Source organism: Puma concolor, chromosome A3, assembly GCF_028749965.1.
Source record: "Puma concolor isolate L17-30 chromosome A3, mPumCon1.1.hap2, whole genome shotgun sequence".
Classification (NCBI taxonomy): domain Eukaryota; kingdom Metazoa; phylum Chordata; class Mammalia; order Carnivora; family Felidae; genus Puma; species Puma concolor.
The window spans coordinates 62,877,501-62,901,291 of NC_141669.1; the positions used below are offsets into that span (position 1 = coordinate 62,877,501).

Genomic DNA, 23,791 nt, shown 5'->3' on the forward strand with positions numbered 1-23,791 from the left:
TTGAAGTTCTTGAAATGGGGCCGATGGCTTTGCTGGAGTGTGAATGTGCTCTCATTCTATAAGAAAGAGTAACCCAATCAGGGCATTGTGTTTCAGTTTCTTTTATGAAATAAGTCACTTTCTGGCGATTGCTGTTTGCTTTTGAAAGCTGGAAGAGTCAATTTGGGGTCTAAGGGGCTGGAGAGGAAGCCCCCAACTGCTGACAATTGCTTCTTCCTCCGTGTGAGTTTGAAGCTATTGTCCAGACTAGAGAATGTAGGGTAAGTCTGGCCTGATGCAGGGAATTCCTTATTTCAAACACACGTCATGGCGTTTTCTTTAATTCAGTTGGATGAACCTAAGTGTATAATAGATTTAAAAGCACAAATGTAACTCAGCTCCTTTAATAGCAATCATTTAGGAATTGATTTATTTTCAAGGAAATAATACCTGAGTCTCATTTTCCCTTTGACATGCGCTTTCCTTTCGTAAAGTGTACGATTGTGCTTCTGTTGGTGAATACGGATGGACCAGCCACTACCATGCTTTTCTTTTGAAAACCAACTAAAAAAAAATCCTACCATCTTGGAAACATTGCAAAGAAACAGTGGTGACATCTGCTTTAAAGAAAACATGAACACAGTTTTGACTTTGATATTAGAGGCCAGTGATTCTGAAGTGGAATTAAACTTCTAATTCTTTACCCGATCGTGGATGGAGTCAGGAGGGCCAAAAACCAAAACAATGGCCCAGGATGCCTTCGCAGCATGTTTCCTTCACCCCAGTGGAGATGCCAGAGAGGAAAGAATCATCTTTTAAGGCCCTAGAATCTTGAATTTCTCTCCAAGGTTAAAGTTAATCTTTCAATCATGAATATAGTGGAGTGCTTAGGTGCCCAAATCTGTGCTAAATGCTGGTGTTCATGGCTTATAAAATAGGATTTCCTCTAATCAAGGCCCATGTCTAGTTTAAGAGCCATAAAACAAGTCAACAAGACACTGATGCACAGTGGATTTACCTCCTCAGTTCATTTCACATAGGAATTCTTACACTTGGAGAAACCAGTCATGTGGCCCAATTAAGGCAGGAATTTATATTTTCATTTATTTTTTTACTTATATTTGCATTTATATTTGCATCTTGTGATATTTATTGAGTGGTCGGCAGGTACCAGACACTGTGCTGGATATTGTGGGAGATGCCCACAAGTTTAAAACAGGACTGTCGCATTTGAAGAGGTGTTATCTTATTAGAAGCCCATGTGTGAGAAGGTTCAACAGCAATGCAAGGCTATAGGTATAAGAGGCATGTGCCACAAATGTTCTAAATATATGACCTAATTATGAGGTCAAGAAGATAGTCATTTTTAGCTGCCTATTGATCATATTAGGTGTTTAACTAGTTCCGAAAGTCTTCCTTATAGTCATCCAGTTGACAAAAAAGAAAAAGTCTTCAGCTGGGTTAGCAGGTTAGTATTAATGAGCCTGTGATATATTGTAATAAAATCTGAGTAACAATACCAGGTGCGATTTATTAATCTCTTATTCAGTGTCAGACATAGTGTGCTGGGTGATTTCCATGTACTGTGCAACTTCATCCTCATTACACCCTTCTGAGATGGGTACTGTTATTATTCCAGTTTGCAGACGAGGAAACTAAAATTCAGAATGAGTGAACTTGCCTAAGTTGTAAGCAGCAGAGGTGGGATTGACACCAGATCTGTAAATACCAGAGTCATGACCTAGATGACCAGGGTCAGCCACCTGGGTTAAATCTCATGTGGCTCAGATCCAAGGAACTGGGAGGGGAATTGACTTTCACAGCCTTGTGGCTGTTTGGCAACATGTGTCTGGGATTACACGGGGTGAGAGCATGGAGATGCTGGTTCAGATCTGTCTTCTGTCCTGGGATGAGTCTACCAGTTTGTCTCTTCTGGGTGGTTGGTTTGAAGAAAGAGCTGAATGATGATTCCGTGACCATAGTACATGGCATACTGGACTTGATTTAGGGAGAAATGAGGGCACCGGAGGGTACAAAGATGAGAACCTAAAGGCTGGAATGTTTGTCATTGGAGCTGCAGCTTGTTTGGGGACCCACAGGGTGATGGGAGCATTTTTACACAAAGTCACTAAGAGGCCATGGGGATTTGGGGCTCAGCAGTCCGCACCAACTTTCTGGGAAAATAATTGCTAATCAGTGAGCTGTCAGCCAATTGTTTAATTTCCCCTTAGGCTAATTGAACTCTGATCGTAAACACCCCAAACCAGTGCTCTCTGACAAGGATGCCTGTGAGCTCAATGCTCATGGATGAGCCACACCTTGCTGATGGTGTCTAGAAGGTGTGGGTGAGGAAGGTCAGGGGAGGTGACACTTCATCATTGATTTGAAGCAGCTTTTACCTTCAGTCACTGCTTCTGTTGTTTCTCAGTGGGTGGTGGGGCTGTCAGGGACTCAAAGAGAGTTGCTCTCCTGGAAAGATCAATGCGTCCTGTTCATGGTTGGGTTTCATGGGCTCTTGAAAACAGCTACTTGACCAAATGTACTTCCCAGTGTTCAGCAAGCACTTCAGACATCCAGCTCAGAAATAAATATCCATCCATTACAATAATTAAAAAGATCTGATGAAGGACTTAATGTATTCCTAGAGCTGGTGATGACTTCAAGTAATAGGGCAATGATGAGCTGCGTGATTCTGAGCAAATTACTTCACCTCTCTGAGTCCCCGTTTTCTCCTGAACAAGGAGAGTAATATTAACCTGCTCTCAGGGCTATTGAGAACAACAAAGAAGACAATTCATGTAAAACACTGAGCACTGTCAGCCTTGGGAATTCCCTTTAAAAACAAGCCTCCTTTTAGTTTTTCAATGAAAAGATCCACTGAGCTCAGAAGCTATAATCCTGTGATCAGTTCTTGGTTCTCTCCCTGAATTTGTTTTTGGGAGTAGGGACATGGTTCACATAAACATGTCACGGGGTATTACTAGGAAAACTGCCCATTTTTTCTTAAGAAGTTTTTAATTATTTTAGCTAAGCATGATACTCATAGATGTGGGTCCTTGGTTTCTCTCTCCTGATTCAGAGGCCAAATATCCATCCAGTGTCCTCTTCTAGGTCAGCTTGGCTCCTCCAGTGGTTTGTCCACCTCCATAAATGGGCAGGTACCACAGGAGTCTACAACTGCAATGCCACTAGATGCCCCACCATCCATACCTCTATGGACCCAAAGACACCCCAGCTACTGGGAGCTCTGGGCACTCATCCTGGATTATGAGTGTGAGCAGTTTCCAGAAAACCAAGATGGTGGGTCAGGTTAGGACTCCCCTCCCTTTCTCTTAGATTAGTTATAGGCTCTGGTGAGAAAACAGGCAGTTAATATGTGAACTTCCTGTGCTTAAAACACTGAGAGTGAGTGTATATATATATATATTTTTTTTCTACATTTTAAAAATACATATAAATGTAGCACTCTTCTTTGCTCATAATGAACAAAATGTCCAAAGTAATGCTTAAAATACATTTTGAACAAACAGAAGCTGCATCTGGAAACATGGTTAGTGGGAAGTACAACTGTTTGGAGGGGTTTAAAGTTTTTTTTCCTTTTCCTAAGCAAATGCTCTGAAAAGTTCATTTTATATCAGAACAGCTTTTCTCGAACCTGTTTTAAAGTTAATTATCAAAAGCTTGCATCTTCTATCTCTTGCCTATGGATCCCTGCTGGGTTTGTTGTTTAGCTTTCCTTGGGAAAGAGTCGCTCTATAGAAGATCATCTACATGATGTCACAGTCCAGGGACTCTAACCATCCTAGCTAATCAGCTTAGAACATCAGTACCTCCTTAATGTGGGATTTGGGACCTTCTGGATGCAGGGCGAGGAGCTGAACTAGTCTGCAAGCACATCACTTTATTTCTTTTGCTTTAAGCAAGAATAATTTGCCTTTTTTCTCTCATCTTTCTCCCTTGTTGTTTTGCCCCTGAAAACTGTGCAGCAAAAGCAACCTCCAGGGTGGACACTAAATCTTCTGATGCAGGCAGAGCAGTGATAACATCTGAACTGAGGGTGCTTTTCCAGGGCATGCTTGACAGATGTAGCAGGGCCTTTTAGGATTTAGTGCTGGAGCGTATCTATTACCCGCGCTGCAGCACAGCTTGGCAGGAGCTGTGTGGTAATCTCCCATGAATTCTGTCTGACTTATCAGAGCTGCTGAGCAGGTTGCTGGAGGACGCAGACGCTCTGCAGCCAGTTGGGGAAAGGCAGACCTTCCGCTGGAAGCTCTTTGAACTCTCTTCTCTGGGCACATTTCCCAGGTGGGCTTCTCCGTGCCCCGGAATGTGTCATCTGGCCCCTTTTGCTTTTGGAGATATCATGTCAAATTTGCTTTCACCCCACTGGCTTCCTGGTGTACAGTTTCAAGAGACCAAATTTAATTTCTAATATGGCTAATAGGGCCAAAGTGATTGCTTTAATGGAGTGGCAGCCTGCCTGAGCCTTTGACAAGGGGAAGTAGGGATGATACTCACCAAGATTTCTTTCTTCCGTCCCTCTCTTCCCTCCTTCCCTCCCTCCGTGTCTTCCTGCCATCCGCCTTCCTCCTCTTTTCATCTCTGGCTCTGGCAGAGGCCTGTCTTCTCTCCAGGTCTCCTCACCCAGCTTCTGCCCCAGGAGCCTCCTTTGCTTCTACTGGAATGTGCTGTTGGACAACTCTGTCCTCCTCTGCTCTAACAATTACCTTGGCATTTTATAAAAATACCAAGATTGATCACAAACACCAAATTGTTTAGATCACAGATTAAAGTTTAATTTTGGAGTTTTGCTGTAGGGTTAGAATTAGCTTCAGAGTGTGTGTCGCATAGGAGGTGCTGTAATTTGTTTTAAGGATAAGGCCTTCGGGCAGCTGTGCATAAAATGAGCATGATTCCTTATTCCCACGGTTGATTTTTGAATGGGAGTGCAATTAGAATTTTTTCACCCAGAAGCACATACAGTCAGAGCAAAGATAATACCTTGAATGCATATCAGCTTAGGAGACCTCTCCGGGAAATATATTTATTGTTCACCAAGTCCTAATGCAAAGAGATCCATGCTTTCCTTAACAACAATAAACTCACCCTTTAATTTGAAGTCTGGTGTGTTTGTAGAGACTCTTGCAGTGTCCTTGTTATTATCAAGTGAGACTTCGATGGTGAATTTTAATGTCACTCATCGGTATGTACAAATGGTTATTTTTCATCACAGAATAGAACCTATTAGAAATCACACTCCAGTCGAGCAATGGTCTCTCCATAGCCTCAGTGGCTGCACAGATGTTGCTGCCGTGCTGGGGAACCCCACTCTGGAGTGGCATGGAGCACGTGCCTCCCTTGTAGAGTGGTAGGTAGATGATACTTTTCTGATTAATGATGCTGATCACATTTGTTTCCACTGGAGGAATGTGGAATCAATGTCTGCAGAATACTCAATTAACCTGGTAAACAGAGGTGATTGCCTCTTGGTCATGTGGACACCATGGTCACTGAAAACAAGAATTTGGCTTCACTGACTGGTCAGTGTGTAAAGGGGGAACAACTCCATTGGGCTCTGCATTAGAAGTGGACATTTACACACATCCTGCTGCAGAAAATTCTAGCAGAAGCATCTATTTATCTGTCTCTTTCTATTTAGTGTATTTCTCTTAAAGAGTAGAGTCTCAGGGATTGATGCTTCTTGAAGATGGCTTCTTTCTGGAAATCAAGATGTTAGATTATCTGTATTCATTTAAGGTTTTCAAAATTGAAAATCTGTATACATTTTTTTTTGTGTGTGTGGGAAGAAACCTATTTCACTGAGCTATATTGTTTGAATCAATATATAACATCCCTGTTCCATGACTTTGTTGTCCTAATATGTATCTCATAGACTATTTGGTGCCACTTTCTGAAAGAAGTTTGAGACCCTCAATGGAACAATCACTTTCCCTTCCTCTGGAACCCTCTCCCTTCTACCTCAGCAAACTTAATCAAGCTGAATTTCACTTCTTTTCAGAAAATGTGTTAAACACAAGTTTTGGTTATAAAATTATAACACATTTGAATTATGATAGTTGGTATTCATATTGGTAGAGACAAAGGCACTTTATTTATAACCAAGTCAAGAGAATACAAATCTATACCAAACCTCCTTTATTGAATGTAAATACAAACTAAATGGCCACTGAAGGCATTTTTGGCTCTTATGTGTGACAGCATGATTTGGATAATTCAAACAGGCAGTCCATGTGTTGAAAGACTCAGGCTGGTTGTTGACCAGCTGACTTCATTTAAATGGTCCAGTGGGCAGTGCAGGAGAACAGATAGGAAGAGTTGGCATGGTCTGGGTGACTCTCTAACAGGCTCTTAAAGAGCTAAATGACCTTTTTGTAGGCTGGATCCCTGCTTTCGCAGAGATGCCGAGATTGATGGGAAGGTGGGGTTTCATCATGTTATTACTACCCATTCCTTGGAAAGAAAAACCCCATGGCACTTCATTCATTCTTGAAAGCTATTGCCTCAAGGTCTCACTCCTTCATGCAGTCATTCCCGATATAATCCTCTCATTTCACTTCTACCCTTTCTGATTTGCCTTAAAATTCAGAAACCATCCAGCTTTATAGTATCTGATTATTTGAAAATTGTTAATTTTTTCTATGCATATACACCACTTGCACGCATTTTTTCCTTTTTGCACATTTGAGGTCACATTTCTTTGTAAACTATTTTTTTGTGTGTTTTTTAAAATTTTTAAATGTTTACTTATTTATTCTGAGAGAGAGAGAGAGAGCGCACAAGATGGGGAGGGGCAGAGTGAAGGGGAGACAGAATTCCAAGCAGGCTCTGCACCATCAGCACAGAGCCCAATGTGGGGCTTGAACTTATGAACCGCGAGATCATGACCTGAGCAGACATCAAGAGTTGGACACTTAACCGACTGTGCCACCCAGGTGCCCCTTGTTTTTTTGTTTTTAGCCTAAGAACATACTTTGAATATCTTTGCATATCAATAAATATCTACAGTGTCACTCTTACTGTCCACTTAGTGTCTACTGTGTAGCTATGACAAATATCATTTAACCAGTCTCCCCAGTGTTGGGTATTTGGTAAACTTCATTTTTTGTCTTTGATCCATAGTTACTATATCACATAGCACTGTGTCTAAATCTGTGTGAACTTTCTTTTTTCTGTAGAATAAGTTTCTACAAGTAGAGTAGCTGAATCAAGGAGTATTCAAACATTTTAATGCATTTGAAAAATTTTGTCAAATTATCCAACAGGATGACTCTACCAATTTATATTCCCATCAGTTGCCATGAATGAGAATGCATTTGTCTAGATACCTTTGATGTTGTCATATTAAAAAAAATTAATGTGCTCGCTTTGGTAGCACATATACTAAAAATTAATAATGATTTAATAGGTAAAAATTGGTTCTGTTTCGGTTTGCATTTTCTTGAATTCTTTTAATTTTTTTCTTGGACTCTGTATTTGGCATCATTCTCTAATTGTTTTGATTTTCACGATGATGTTCTTTCTTTTACTCCTGGGGACAGGGGCTATGGTTTGATATATATTTTTTACTTCTTAAAATGGGAAGCATAGTGATGAGATGCTCTGGGGAGAAATTTGGGAGAAGGATTAAAAGTATATGGATTTCCATTAGAAATCAGAATAATTTAAGAAATCGAACAAAGTTTGAGTTCGAGAGGATGTGAGTCAATACAATTTTTTATATATTGCTTTTGGTACAATCCCTTTGCAAAGTAATTTGGTACTGTCTCCTTTTTTTAATTAAAAAAAATTTTTCAAATGTTTATTTTTAAGAGAGAGAGAGAAGGAGATAGAGCATGAGTGGAGGAGGGACAGAAAGAGAGGGAGACACAGAATCCGAAGCGGGCTCCAGGCTCTGAGCTGTCAGCACAGAGCCTGATGCAGGGCTCGAACTCACGAGCTGTGAGATCATGACCTGAGCTGAAGTCAGACGCTTAACCGACTGAGCCACCCAGGCACCCCGGTACTATCTCCTAAGGTGAACATTTTGCCCACCCTATGGCCTAGCAAACCCACTTATAGAAAAATTCTTGCACATGTTCATGAACCTTCATAGCTGCCCTTCTCAGCCTAGAAAAATGTATGGACATTACTTGAATGCCAATCAAGAAAGTGGATAAATATACTCTGTTATACAGTGAAATAGACTATGTCATATCATGGGTAAATCTTGCAAAATAATACTGAATAAAAACAGTTAGTTTTAGAACACCACACGTGGTAGTATACCATGTTTTTAGTTCTCAAGAACAAACACAGCAAGCTTCAGCTTACACACATTTGTGGTAAAACCACACTTTAAAAGAGCAGTAAAAATTAGGACTGCGATTGTGTCTGGTGGAGGAAAGGAAGGTGGACAAAGGAGAGGAGAGGTATATGTGCATGTGGGTACAGGTTAAGCATAGGTTCTAATTTTTGAATTGAATGGGAATCTACAAATATTTATCGTATTGTGCTTTTTAAGTTACATGTGTTTTATTTGTAAATCTGATTGTTTCAGAAATATAAAAGGTAATAAAGGAAAGAAATAATGAAAATAGAAGGGAATGCTGGTAGCAGAGGGAAGTTTCTTCAGTCTTCTTAAAGAAAATCTGTCTTTTTCCTTTGCTATGGTTTCTGAGTTGTTATGGTTGCATATTTTCTTAATCCCCGCTCCCAAAACTCTTTTTAAGTCATTGGTGAAAGTGCTTATGGACAAATGTCCAAGGTGGTTTTTTAGACCTCCTACCTCCCTCTTGTCCCCTAATGATTTCTCCTCTGACGAGCATCGCCTGGTGGATTGAGGTAATGGGCTGGAATAACTTGGTTGGTCACTGATGCCTTTCTGGCCGGCTAACACTGTTCTCAGTCACCATGCAGGCTGAATGGGTGACTTTTGCAAGTCACGGAGACAAAGTTATTTTCTGGTCGAAAACGAACTTTTATGTGTGATTCCAGACATTACTTTCTACCTGCCTTCAATTGCCATTCTGAATTCAGGATATAACTGGGTAGTTTAAATGCTTTTGCTTTAAGGGAGAGGGAGGCAGCTTGAGTGCAGTGGGGAGGAACTTTTCAAAACACCAAACTCCTCAATGACTTTAGGAGGTTTTTGTTCTTGTATCTAAAATAGTTCTTCTTGACTTTTTAGAAAGTTTTCTGTTTTCTTTTTGTGTGTATTGGAGGTGATTTTGTCCTCCAGGGGACATTTGGCAGTATCCGGAGGTGGGTTTTGGTGGCGGGGTCGGGGGAGGGGGGTTCTACTGACATCTAATGGGTGGAGGTCAGGGATGCTGCTAAACCCCCTACCATACACAGGACAACTCCCACAGAAAAGAATTATCTGGTTTGAAATATCAACAGTGCCCAAGTTGAGAAACCTTGGCTAGGAGTATATTTTCTTTTCCACTTAGGTACAGGGATTCTTGGGGTACCTGAAAAACAGAAGTGCTCCCTGAAAGTTGATGGATTCAGTAGAGTGTAGGGGTATCAGACAGGCAGAGAATAGTCACGCTGGTCTCTGATACCACACTGGCATGGATTTGTGGTCCATTCTTTGTGGCTTTGTGTCATCTACATGCATTTGTAACTTGGCTAAATTACCTTCCTCCAGTCAAGCACAAGCAACTTGAGGGCAGGACTCATGACTCATACTGTTTTGTATCTTCCACAGAACCTCTTATAGAATAGGTGCCCTATAACATTCTTCTGAATGAATTAGTAATGAAACAGTCACTTCAAGAGTAAAGGTGAGAAATTTGTTCACAGAGGGCTAGTTAGGAGGGGCTTTGGTAGAGGTGGTGGCCCAGGCAGGGGTATTAACTGTGTCTCCCAAACCCTCAACTATTGTGGATTTATAGAATGTTGTTGTACAAGGGGGTCACCTCTCTGGATTGCTTCATTCACAGGAGGAGAGTAAGATTAAGAGAGGTTGAATATTTTACATAAGTTTGCACAGCAATGTACTGACAGATGTAAAAAAAAAAAAAGGGCTCCATCCTTCTGCTGCCTGTTAATTTGGCTGTGTAGCAGGTTCTCTTCTTAAGGGCCTGCATGAGGCCCTGAAATACAGGGCTCCTGATTTGCAGGGATGATGTATGTGCTTCTGAGTATACATGTGTGCACATGTGCTGAATAACGTTTGAGTGTAGAGTCCCCAGACCTGTCCCTGAACCCCAGCAGAGGAGATCAGGTCCCTCTGTCCTGGGTACTGCTGATACATCCTGTACTGTTCTGACTTACTATGTCTTACTGGGATTGTGAATTTCACATCTGTCTTCCATGCGATCTTTGGGAGGGCAGGAACTATATTTGTCTCATTCAGTGCTGAACACATAAAATATGCTCCATAAATGGTTTTCTGTGAATAAATACATAAATATTACATCAAGGGTGGCCATTTTGGGCTCAATTCTGAGGAAGACATTGTTCAGGTGGGTTCCTTGCTGGCCGTATAGAGATTACTAAAAAGGGTGGGGTGGTTGAAGGAAAGTTTTGCCTAGGTGGCAAATGTCAGGAGCTGAGCAACTCCAGAGCAGGCAGGATGGGGAAGGTGTGGCTGGTGGGGCAGACACGAACCCTAGCTGTGCCTTCATGAAACCTCAGAGCCCTGGTGGCAGAGAACCTGGTTTAAGAAGTAGCCCCATCCCCTGTGTGATTTTTTTTTTTTATTATGGGGGCCATTGATATATGTGTTTTTTTTTAAGGCTATAATGTCTGAGCAGTCCGCCCACAGCTTGTTATATGGAAGATGAGATAGCTCATTATCCTGAAAATTCTTCAATAGCTGCTCATAATAGGGTCAGTTAAGTACAGAGTGTCTGCTATCATTCAGAATCTTCTTATTCTCATTGAAGTTGAATTCAACATTATTTTCACACCCTATTTTTCTTCATCTCTCCATCTGGGGGATGGGGAATACACAGGACATTAAAATGGATGTCAATTCAACTTGAGCCGAGCAGCTCCTGCCCGAGGTGCCTTGATGCTTCTGTAACTTCCGATGGACTCGGTTCCCTAGGAGGAGACCATTTCAGATGGATTCTTTTGGGCTCAGTGTTTATGTAGAATGATTCTCTGCTCTACAGAGGGCACCAAAAGAGAAGCAGAACAGAGAATGGGGAGGACAGGCAGCATTACTTTCTGTTTTCCCTGGAAGCATCTGAAAAAGGAGAGAAGTCAGAGAAAGTTCGCATCCTTGAACAAAGTTCTCCCCAGTCCCAGGGCCTTTCAGGACCCACCCTTTATTGGATGCCTGGTTTCCTCACTGTATCATGAATATGTCCCCATCAGACTCTTCCAGGTTCTTGTTCATGCTGTCACCCAATACGATGAGCTCTCCCTGCACCCTTCCATGAATCTAAGTCTGAGAATCCCTGGTTGCCCTTCAATACCTGATCAAGTCCCCAGTCATCCATGAAGCCTCTAAGAGGCAGAACGGGGGTGGGGAGGGCAGGGAGTATTGCTTCCAGTTTTTCGTGAGCATGTCTGAGAGTGGGGAGATAACTGTGCTTATAGTAGACATCATATTCTTTTCACTATATTATAGTACTGACAATTATCGAGCACTTACTGTATACCAGGCAAGGTTTTCAGCCCTTTTCAAGCTTTATTTTATTCATTTGTCACATCACCCTTTGAGATAGGTGCTATATTATCTCCCCTGTAGAAGGGAGAAATCTGAAGCACAGTGAGAATAAGTCATTTGTTCAAGGTCATCCAGCTAGTAAGGTGGGGGGTTGGTTTGAACCCGAGCAGTCTGACCTCAGACACTATGATCTGGTGATACTGTGTCATATGCTGTGGTTTATGTGGAAAGAGAGCTGGACTGGGAATCAAAGGCCAGAAGCAGGGATTTTAGTTTTGCCTCACTTTAACTGTTGGGCTCTGGGCAAGTGCCTTTGTTTCTTTTTGAACCTCAATGTCCTCATTTATAAACTAAGGAGAATTAACTGGCATATGTAACATTATATGTTCCACAGAAAGCATATTCATGAAATCTATTGCTAAACTCTTATATAAAGTTAAGATTCTACATTACTCAATGTTGCATTATTGGCTGTTGTTACCTGCTTATGGGACTGTCTCACCAAGAGCATTTTGTATTCATGTGGGCAGAGGCTATGTCTTGTGCTTCTGTAATATCCCACCATATCACTCACTGGCCTGGCCACTGCTTACCTTTTTAAACATGCCTTTTAATAGGCTTTTAATAGATGTCATCTATTTTCTTGGTTATACCCTAGTCCCCATCAATAAACCTATAACTGTTCCTCCTCTAAAATCTTGATTTCAAGCCTTGCCTTTGTGGACACTATATCCTACATTTCTAGGACCTGCTCTCTAGTACTGTTTAGTCCCAGAGGAACCTTCAGTCCATGGACTCTACACCTGTCCTTTGTGCTCCTCAGGCTTAGACTTGTGGTTATTGATACAGACACATATCCTTATATGGGTGGCACCCTCTTACCTACTCCAATTCCATTGCATTCTTCTGCCAAAACCCCAGCCCTCTGCCTACCCTGGTTCCATATACCCAAGTAGCTAAATGTAACTGGAGAAATTATACAACCGTGCTGACTTTACATTTAGAACAACTCCCAGTACTGCAGTTTTGCTACATTCCATTTGTTTTTTAATTTATTTTTTATTTTTATTTATTTTAATGTTTATTTATTTTTGAGAGAGAGAGAGTGCGAGTTGGTGGAGGAGCAGAGAGAGAGGGAGACACAGCATCCAAAGCAGACTCCAGGCTCTGAGCTGTCAGCACATGGCCCTACGCAGGGCTCGAACTCACAAACTGTGAGGTCATGACCCGAGCCAAAGTTGGACGCTTAACCAACTGAGCCACCCAGGCGCCCCTACCACATTCCCTTTATGAATATACTTGCCTTCTCTTCAAGATACTATTTTAAACCTCCTCTCCATTCAGAATGCCAACTCTTCTCTCCTTTGTGCTGAGATCCTTGCTGCTTATTTCCCAGAGACAAAGAGATACAATCGGATGAGGATCCTTTCATATGGGCACCGTGAAATGAACTGGCCTCCCCATGTGGGAACCCGTGTGGTTGGCCTTCATCCTGAGTGGATCCTGCTGCTTCTGACTTCACAGAGCTCAGCCCCCTTCCCACCACACTGTAGCCAGGCCGGCCTGTACCATTTCTCTGGTACGCCAGGGCTTTCATGTCTCAGGGTCCTCATACTTGCTGTTTTCTCATCTCTAATGCTCTTTCTCCAGATCTTTGCATGGCTCATTCTTTCTAGTCCATGGGCCTGTTCGCATGTCACACTCTCTAAACAAGCTTTTCCTGACAGCTCTTTCTCAAATAGGACTTCCTCTCATGTTATCACTTGCTACCTCTTTGGTCTGTTTTAGTTTCTTCATAGCACGAATCATTATCTGAAATGTACTCTTTATTTGTTTACTGTCTGTCTTCCCCAAGAGAATGTGGGCACCATAACAATAGAGGAACTTGTCTTTCTTGTTCCCTGCTGTGTTTCTAGCACCTGAAATACTCCCTGGCATATAGTGGGTACTGTATTAGTGTCTACTGAGTGAATGAATGAACAAAATTAGGTCCATCTAAATAATCTTGGATAAATCACTTTTATTGTTGTCAAATTTTCTCATCTACAAAGTAGGAGAATTGGCTCTCCATTGATGCCTGTTCCGGTTCTATTCTTCCTAAATGAAGGTTGTTTGGGGTAGCCACAGACATCGCCTATGATCCAGCCACAAGTTTAGTATGTGGTTAGTGCCCACATGTTCCATGTGAATCCTAAAGGAATCTGCTTGGCTGGACTTTTGCATTGTGTGGCTGAAGCGTTCTAGGCACGAAACTCGAACAGTAGAAGATAAATAGAGAATGCTGTGGACATTTGAGGACATTAATGCCAAGAGATCACAAGGGAACTTAGTAAAGGCTCTTGTCCAGGTCAGGATGCCTTCACAAAGCAGGCAGGGTGGATTCTTAGCCATGTTCTGTGGAGAGTGTGTGCTGGGCTGCGTTGAACTCCCTCTGGGGTAGTCCTCTTATGGTTGTGTGCCCAGTGACCCCTCTGTTCCCTCACACTTTAGCCTGACCAGGCGTTGGGCCTGAGGACTTTGTGATTTCAGTCTAGGCAGGATGGAGGCACTCATGTTCCCAGTCTGGTTAAGGAGAATCTGTGTATTGTGATGTGAATCCCAAAGTTAGTAATAACAGTAGTAATAATAATAATAAATGGTTTTCCTTACACATGTGCCTGTTTGCCACGGTGCCATGTATTTTATACATTGTCTGATTTAATTCACCCTATAGGGATGGTAAGTACAGCAGATGCTATTGCTGTCCCAACCATCTCCTTGAACCCACCCCTGAGGTCACCTAAGGTGCATTGGACATTTCATATGCCCACTGTTACTTTCTTACCTCAGGCCCCCAGTTTATCAGTTTCTCCTTCAGAGGGATTTTTCTGCTTCTGTGTGGTAGCTTTCTCCTGCCCACGTGCAAGGCAGCCTAGAAGTATAGAGGTCTTAATGCCCCTGAGGGTAGTCTTCAGCTAATAAGGAATAAGAATTAGTGGGTATTTGCCCCAGTTTCTCCATCCTTAGGTGGGACATTTCTCAGGTGTGTTATACACGCATCTTAAGAAGGTCCTCAGGAGATAGAGCCTCACTCCCTTCCATGATAACCAGCTCATTCTCCCATCTTCGTCTTGTTTCCTTCTCTCCCTCGTTTGTGTTTCTTGCAGTCACCTCTCAAATAGAGTATTTGAGTCCAAATCCTTCTCTCAGGGTCTGATTTTGGGGGAACCCAAACCAAGGCAATAATTGATCCCCATTTTGCAGATGAAGACCTTGCAGGGAGAAGGAGCAGAGGGAGGGAGCATGCCTCCAGTTCATGCTTCCTTTTAACCAGAGTGGAGCTTCCTAGCCTGGTTCTCATCTCTCCAGCTGAGCCATAACCATCTTTGGTCACTAGATCCTTGGGCCCAGGCCCAGCTGTTTCTGAGATATGAAAGTATTCGACTATGTTTGCTCTTTGGCAAAGAGCAGGCATCCCTGTGGGGCTGGAGGTGGGGCTCATGTTGAGACATGCAGCCAAGACATCTAGGCCCACCTGGTTGAAAACAACATGATGCACATTCTGGAAATGCCAGCTTCAAAGCCCGGGTAGACATGACTGGACAGGCTGTGTTTGTCTTGTTGTGTTCTGTGTTGCAGTGACTCAGGTACAGGTATGACCTTCTTCTTTCCCAGGGTCTCTTCTCCACCCCCCCCCCCCCCCAGAGATCTGGGCTGTGTGTGGGTCACAACATGTCCTTTGGCGGGAAGCTTTTAGCCTGGAATGTTGGAGGGAAGGAGAGAGGCTTGCCAGCAGAGGCAGTGGAACCCAAGGCTGGTATTTGGAAATGGGAGAGGCTGGGTGATTTGGGGGGAGGAAGTGTTGGGGGAAGCGATGGGATTATTCTGTCTTAATCCTAGTGATTCTCTGGGCCTTCCTTAATCACATTGTAGTGGTTTCAGAACTCTACATATGGAGAAGCAAGCCTTGCTTGGGTAGGGGGAATATGTGGCAAGAGTGTTAGACTCCACCATAAAACAGGAACCATGACTCCTAGCCCACAGTCTGATATAAGGGATGAATTGGGATTATAACAGATGGGAGGACCAAGCTCTGTGTGGTGCTTGACTCACACCACAACATACCACAGCCTCTTGCCTTCCTATGTGCCTTTCTGTGGAATGGCAAACAATTGAAAGAAAAGGTTTCTCCCCTTTTATGTCTGTGATATGGAATGTGTAACTAAGGATGCAAGAGAACCTCTTGTGAGAAATGTTCACTGCAGGAAAGGTCTTGATTATTTTGTGGGAGGCTTCCCTTTCCTCCCTGTAAACTGAGGAAAGTCAGTAGTGAGCTGTTCATGAGAAGGACATTAGGTTTCCACATTTTCTAAGCTAGAAAGGACAGTGATTTCTGAACTTTGGCATGGGTGAGAATTATCTGGGGAGCTTGTTCAAATGCAGATTATTTGGTAGTACCCACAGAGATTCAGATTTAGTAGGTATCTACATTTTAATAAGCAACACCAGTGATTTTACCTGGTTTTCCTGAGAGACCACTTTGAGTGTGATGCTTGTGGCAGCACTGAACCCCCAAATTAATGATGCCCTGTGTTTTCAGAGCCCCATCTCTGGTGTTTGAGGGATCACTGACAGGCAGGAAGTTTCCCTGTTCAACAGGCCATCAGTGACAGATAGCTTTTCCAGACGAGTTCTTAGCAATAACAAAATGGCTCCTGGCCAAGGATTCCCATCTCATAAGCATCATCCCCTCCTCCACAGGGGACAGTCCCAGGACAGAGTCTTGGCATCTCTTCAGAGGGAATCTACCACTTTTAAACCTGTTCTTCCTTTACTCAGATATAGAGGCAAAACTTTCCCCCAGCTTTGACCTCATGCCTCCCTTTTGACAACCCAGTTCAAGTGTCCTGCCCCCTCGGTCTGGGATTGCATATTTGTCTCTGAGCTAGCCAAGAATGTGGGGCAGCTCAGTTGTGATTCGAGTTATTTTCATGGGTAGTGATGGGAAGAGTCTTGAGGATTCTTAGGGAGAAGGGTTGGTCTCCTCTTCTGATCTTGGGCAAAGAGGGTCATCTTCTCAAGTCCATAAGCATAAAGTCCCATAGCATCTCAAATCCCAGGGCAGCAGGCTGTGTGGTGAGCTCTGGACACTCACTCCAAACCGCAGGGCCTCCTGGTGTTGAGCAGCTGACTGCAGCACAGCAGTCTGCTTACTGCCTTGTAAGGAAGACCTTTGCTTCAGCCCTGTTGGGTCTGCCTTCTCCATTACCCACTTTCCTCTCTCTCCCCTTTTGGTTTTCCCTTTTACTCTCCGTTCCCTCTCTGCATTTTCCAGCCCTCTGCAGTTGAAACATCTGTCTTAAATCTGCAAGGCTAGTCCAAATGTTTACTAGGCTTATTTAATAAGAAGAATAATGATAAGTGCTTCTATTTGTTTTACTAAGTGCTCCCCAGGCAGAAAGAGAAGAAAACCCTCTGCCTAGAGGGAAGCTGCAGTCACCCTAAATTTGTATTCTTAAAGAGGAGGAGAAGACTAATACTGTGATTATAATAATCATTCATCAGTGTTGGTCAGATATCTTGCTATCGTCCCATTAGCAGCGACCTTGCTACAGACCGAAGCTCAAGGGAGAAGAGCATCTTTGGGGGATGGATGAAATGAGGGGTGGCTGAATTGCCACATTCAAGTCCAAGTGGGGCCATATTTTTTTAAAAACAATTGTATTGAGGTATTGACGTACAATAAACTACATATTTAAAGTATACAATTTGATAAATTTAGATCATTGCATCCACTTGGGAAACCAGCACCACAATGAAGACAGTGAATGTATTATCCCTCAGAAGGTTTTTTTTTTTTTTTTTTTGTCTCTTTGTAATCCTTTGTTTTTGTTCCTCTGGTACCCTCTGCCATCCCCAGGCAGCCACTGATCTGCTTTCTGTCACTATTGATTAGTTTGCATTTTCTAGAGTTTTATATAAGTGGAATCAGGTAGCATGGGCTCTTTTTGACTGTTTCCACTCAGCATGATTACTTTGAGCTTCATCCATGTCGTTATGTGTTCAGTAGTTCTTACTTATGCGGAGACATATTATATTGTATGTCTACACCCTAGTTGTTTATCTAGTCACCTCTTGACGGATATTTGGAGCATTTCCAATCTGGGCTATATACTAAAGCTGCTATAACATTTACATACAAGTCTTTGTATGGGATAATGCACATTTTCTTTTCTATTGGGTAAATATATAGGATTGGAATGAAGAGCCATACTTTTTTTTTTTTAATGTTTATTCATTTTTGAGAAAGCATGAGCAAGGGAGGGGCAGAGAGAGAGGGGAACAGAGGATCCAAAGCAGGCTCTGCATTGACAGTAGTGAACCTGATGTGGGACTTGAACTCAAGAACTGTGAGGTCATGACCTGAATTGAAGTCGGACACTCAACCGACTGAACCACCCAGGCAACCCAGAGCCATACTGGGTTTTAAGAAGCTGTAGGAATGATCGGAAAGAATCTAGGTCTGGCAATCAGGAAATCTGGTTTTAATCTCAGTTTTTCTAGTTACTAGCCTTGTCACCTTAGACGAGGCACTTTAACAATTCTGGGTACCAAGGAACCTGTCTTTCAAATGACATGAAAACTAATCTCTGTCTCTCACACGCATAGATGAGAGGAGGACCAAGGGACATCGCCAAGATTACTGCCAAGTTTAAAGGCCCTGTAATGCATTATGAAGCCATTATCAAGAATAAGCTCCCAGAAGGGATAATTCTGTCCTTTAGGTCTTGCTTTGCCAAGAGAGGGAACTGCCCAAAGGCTCTGGAGGTGAAGAATTGCATTTGGTGTTTTCTTGTTACTCCTAAGTGTAATTTCTCTCTTTCCCTGCCTTCCATGTCCCCTTTGTCTCCTGTTATGGTCCCCTCACAAAGACAGGCCTATTGAGTAAGGGTGAACTATTAGAGGCATTGAGTGAACTAACTTTCCTTCCCTGCCTTTGGTTCATAAATCAGATGGTAAAAGCAAAGCAGTAGGGTAGTATCATAGAGCTTAGACCTCAAGAACAGCTTTGCAGAATTTTACTAAAAAAAGTTATCAAAGACTTCTTGTATATGTGGGTATGGTTTCTCAGGGCATGTTCTCTTCTGAGAAGTATTGTGCATAGTGGTTAGTGTCTTTGGGGTGTGACAGGCATGTGTTCGTATGCAGGATTCACAACATGGTGACCAATATGTCTTGGAGATATTCCTTCACCTACAAGCCTCCGTTTCTTCATTTGTCAAATAGGAATGTTTATTCTCCTTGATAGTTCTGGGGATTAACTGAAGTAAGGTACACACTTATATTTTGAAAGTATTAAGTTTTTCCTGACCTTTGTAGCTATCTTTCTTTCCATACTGTGTGTCTTTAGGAACAGATGATCCTTCCATGGATAAATTGGGTGATCCTATACATTATATGGCAAAAGTCATCCCTCATTGTCAAGATATCATCCTCTGTCTCTGAAATCCCTAGTGTTGGTCACTACTTTCAGTTAAGTTGGTGTGCCATCAGAATGTAACTGTATTAATTTATTTTGAGAGAGAGAGAGGGAGAGTGTGTGCGTGCACACGCACCTGAGCTGGTGAGGGGCAGAGAGGGAGAGGCGGAGAGAATCCCAAGCAGGCTCTGCACTGTCAGCACAGAGCCCAGTGCAGGCCTCAAACTCTTGAACCCATGAGATCATGACCTGAGCCAAAATCAAAAGTCAGAGGTTTAACAAACTGAGCCACCCAGGTGTCACCGGAAGGTAACTTTAAAAGGACAGGTACATTTACTTCACAGCAGTCATCCATACTTTAGTGTATAAATTACACCATTTTCCTAGCAAAAGTCTTCAGAATGTGGGTTATAGAGTGAGCGTAGGAAGAGTGGTTGGAAATGCAGAGCCCTGGATCATATAGGAGAAAAGGAAGGGTATCTAAGTGGGTAGGAAATGACAAATTTCATGTTATCATTTATTTCTAAGGCTATTTCTGGCCACAGGTGACAGTTTACTGTCATTTCAGTAGTCCTAATGAAGGCTTGTTCTTTATTTCCTTTAACCATTCTACTATTCTTTTCTTTCTTCCCAAACTTGTCCACATGTCTTACTCTACCATTGGGGATAGGTGGCCTCTTACTAGACAACACTCTTATTGGATGAGAGGTTCTTTTGCACATGCTACTTCATTTATTCTCAAGCCCTTTTCTGTGAATCAGAGAAGAAAACAGATGGTGATGTGTGTATATAAAGATGGAAAAATGGAAGGTAAAGAGGCCAAGGCTCTTTTTTGATATCCCAAATTTAGTGGCCAAACCAAGTGGCCAAATGTTCAGGGTTCAAAGATACTGAGGCTGCCACCTAGGTGAGATGCTAGGACTCAGGGGTCTTCTCTGATAGGGGCTCATTATAGTAACAGGAGGATAATTCCTACCAGAGACAAAACTGGAGAGTCCCCCCATCTTTTCTTCTGAGGTGGTAGGAGTCAAGTACTCTGTCCTGTTTATCCTAGAGGTTTTAAATATATACAAATCACTTGGAAAGATAGAGGGAAAATAATTTTGTCAACAACATTCCCCACAAAAGACCCTGAGTAACCAAAGCAGTCTTGAGACAGAAGAACAAAGCTGGAGGCATCATACTTCCTGATTTCAAACTATATTACAAAGCTATAGTAATCAAGAGTATGGTATTGGCAGAAAAACAGACACATTGATGAATGGGACATAACAGAGAACCTAGAAATAAAGCCATGTGTATATGCTCAATTAATTTATGACAAAAGAGTGAAAAATATACAATGGGAAAAGGACAGTTTCTTCAATACATTGTATTGGGAAAAGTGGACAGCCAAATGCAAAAGAATAAAACTGGATACAAAAATTAACTCCAAATGGATTAAAAACTGTAATGTAAGACCTGAAACCATAAAACTCCTAGAAGAAAACATAGGCTTTAAGCTCCTTGACACTGGTCTTGGTGATGATTTTTTGGATTCAAAACCAAAAGTAAAGGCAACAAAAGCAAAAATAAACTAGTGGAACGATATGAAACTAAAAATCTTCTGCACAGCAAAGGAAATCATCAGCAAAGTTAAGAGGCAATCTATGGGATGGGAGAAAGTATTTGCAAATTATATATCTAATAAGGGATTAATATTCAAAATATATAAAAAAACTCCTAAAACTCAATAGCAAAAAAAATCAAACAGTCCAATTAAAAAATGGCAAAGGAGCTGAATAGACATTTTTCCAAAGAAGGCATGCAGATGGCCAACAGATATATGGAAAGGTGTTCAACTTCACTAATTGGGGAAATACAAATTACAGCCATTGAGATATATCACCTCACACCTAGTAGAATGGCTCTTATAGGGAAGACAAGATAACAATGTTTGTGAGGATGTGAGGAAAGGGAACCCTGTTGATACAGTGTAAATTGGTATAGCCAATATGGTAAATATGGAGACTCCTCAAAAAATTAAAAATAGAACTATAATATCAGCAATTCCATTTCTGGGTATTTATCTGAAGGATACAAAAATAACTTGAAAAGATATTTTTACCCCCATGTTCATTGCAGCATAATTTACAGTAGCCAAGTGGAAATGTCCATTGATGGATGAATGTGTAAAGACAGTGTGGTATATGTACAAAACGGAATACTATTCAGCCATTAAAAAAAAAGAAATTCTGCCATTTGCAACAACATAGAGAAAATTTGAGGGCATTATGCTAAGTGAAATAAGTCAGAGAAAGACAAATACTGTATGATCTCAATTATATGTGGAAAGTAAACAAAATTGAACTCAAAGAGAGAACAGATTGGTGATTGTCAGAGGTGGGAGGTAGGGGAGGGTGAAATGGGTAAACTTCTCAAAAAGTACAAACATCCAGTTATAAAGTAAGTGATGGGATGTAATGTATAGCATGTAGTTAATAATACTGTATTGTATATCTGAAAGTTCCTAAGAGACATCTTAAAAGTTGTCATCACAAGGAAAAAATTTATAACTATGTCTGGTGATGGATGTTATCTAGACTTACCGTTAGGTAAGTGGTGATCATTTTACAGTCTATTCAAATATTGAATCATTTTGTTGCTCTGCAACTAATATAATGTTATATGTTAGTCATTTCTCAATTAAAAAAAAAATTCGACTGGGCTGAATTCATAGCCCTGGAGAAGGAGTTCCTGTTTAACAAGAAAACTCAATACAAAACAAAGAACACACAAAAAATTATGACTTCCCTTTTTTTCAGTTAACTGGGGCTGGCTCTGGCAAGGTTGCACTATATTCGATTATCCCATTGGCCAGCAAATCCCGAACAGGCAGGATGGAGGACACATCAGCCTGATCGGTGTCTTTGTCTGCTAGGCTTTGTCGCTGCTGGAATTATACATAGAGATTCTGCTTTCCCCATGTACCCTCTCCAGCATGTTAAAGCTAGAATGGATTTTGGAAAAATTGTTTTCCACTTTTTATGAGGAAACTGAGGCAAAAAGAAATACGGCCATTCACTTGAGATTATCTATCTAGATGATGAAAACTCCTATCTCATTCCCATTTCAGTGTTCTTTCAGAAGTACTATGCATCTCCCTCCCATACCATGAGAATTGGGCCTAATGGGCTTTTGTGAGTTTGCCATCTGGAATAAAAAAAACACCATACCTACATTTATTGCAAGGAGGCCTTGACAGTGGTATGCCTGCTTTTCCTCAGAGATGGAGGCCACAGAAGCACTAGAATCTGGTTATTTCTCTGAGAATAAGATGATTCACTGTCATGAGTACCCAAGTGTTTACACCTTCACCCACCCATGGGCTTCTGGCTCAATCCTTTTCCTTCTGATGATCCATCAACCTTCTGAAAATGCAACCATGTCCAGGAAATCTAGGTTGCCAGAGAACGAGATAGGGTGATTAAGAAGAAGGAAATGGGCCAACCCAAGCAGTCATTATGAAGTAGGTAATATTCACCTTTAGATCCCATCACATACCTGCCTCCCCCACCCCTGCCCTTTTTGTGTTTCTTTTTCAAGCATGAAGATACCAACCGTTCCTATTCCTCACCATACTGGACCCACTGCCAGGGAACCAGTGAACTCTTTTCCAGTGAGCAAATATACCTGAGGACTTCGTGGCCAAGAATGCTTTATTGTGCTATCTTCCATGGGCATTTGTACTTTGATGGGAGCCCTAAAGCTTACTGTGACTCAATTGGAGACTCTTGGGAATTGTAGCCATTGTAGTAGGCTGGTGGGAAAGGCTTACAATGCTAACCTTTGGTTATATAACCCAAGGGTGTCCCCTCACACAGGAACAGCCTGAGGGGCAAGATGCCAACATCCATGGTGAATACCTGGCAGCCTCCCTGTCACCTGTTTATATATGTGATGTTTCAAGCACCAGCTGATTCTCTGAATTTACCCATTATTTTCATGACCTCCAAATTCAGTATGTCTCTTCTTGAACTTAAAAAAACAAACCAAAAAAATGTCATTTGTATGGCCATATGTATATAGTCAGACCTCACCCTTGAAGGTTACTTACCTGCCAACCTAAATGCATTGGGAATATGGCTGTAGCCCTACTCCTCATATTTGTGGGATCTAAGGCAAGAGTGCAAATGGAGGTCCATGTAACATATGTCTAAATATTTTATAGTTGTAAATCAAACTAATGGACTATTACATAAAATATGTCTATCCTTCTATCTTGACAATTATACCTTCCTAATGGCAAAACTGACAAATATGTTTAAAGTTGTTTTTGTTATATGACTGAAGGTTGGCAGAAAATCAAAGATGACAGAATTTAATTGTTTACTGTGCATATCTGAGTCATTTGAGTCATTTTTATGGTTGATGATGTTGGCTAACTAATAAAATAAAGGCATGTATGTATTTTGTTTCCTTACTTTAGTTTTAACAAAAATCACCACTTATTTCACACATTTGGTTTCCTATTAACAGTAGTGGTTTAAGAAATAAAAACTTTCGGGGCGCCTGGGTGGCGCAGTCGGTTAAGCGTCCGACTTCAGCCAGGTCACGATCTTGCGGTCCGTGAGTTCGAGCCCCGCGTCAGGCTCTGGACTGATGGCTCAGAGCCTGGAGCCTGTTTCCGATTCTGTGTCTCCCTCTCTCTCTGCCCCTCCCCCATTCATGCTCTGTCTCTCTCTGTCCCA

The 23,791-nt window shown here is 41.8% G+C and overlaps 1 long non-coding RNA gene across 1 annotated transcript in view; it reads left to right on the plus strand.

Moving 5' to 3' along the window:
- The window catches only part of LOC147582502 (uncharacterized), a 181,637-nt gene extending 158,131 nt beyond the window's left edge, over positions 1–23,506 (plus strand). Inside the window, exon 2 of the long non-coding RNA XR_015248732.1 lies at positions 22,647–23,506. This is a non-coding gene — a long non-coding RNA (uncharacterized LOC147582502). The remainder of the gene's footprint in view (positions 1–22,646) is intronic.
- The last annotated feature ends 285 nt before the right edge of the window (positions 23,507–23,791 follow it).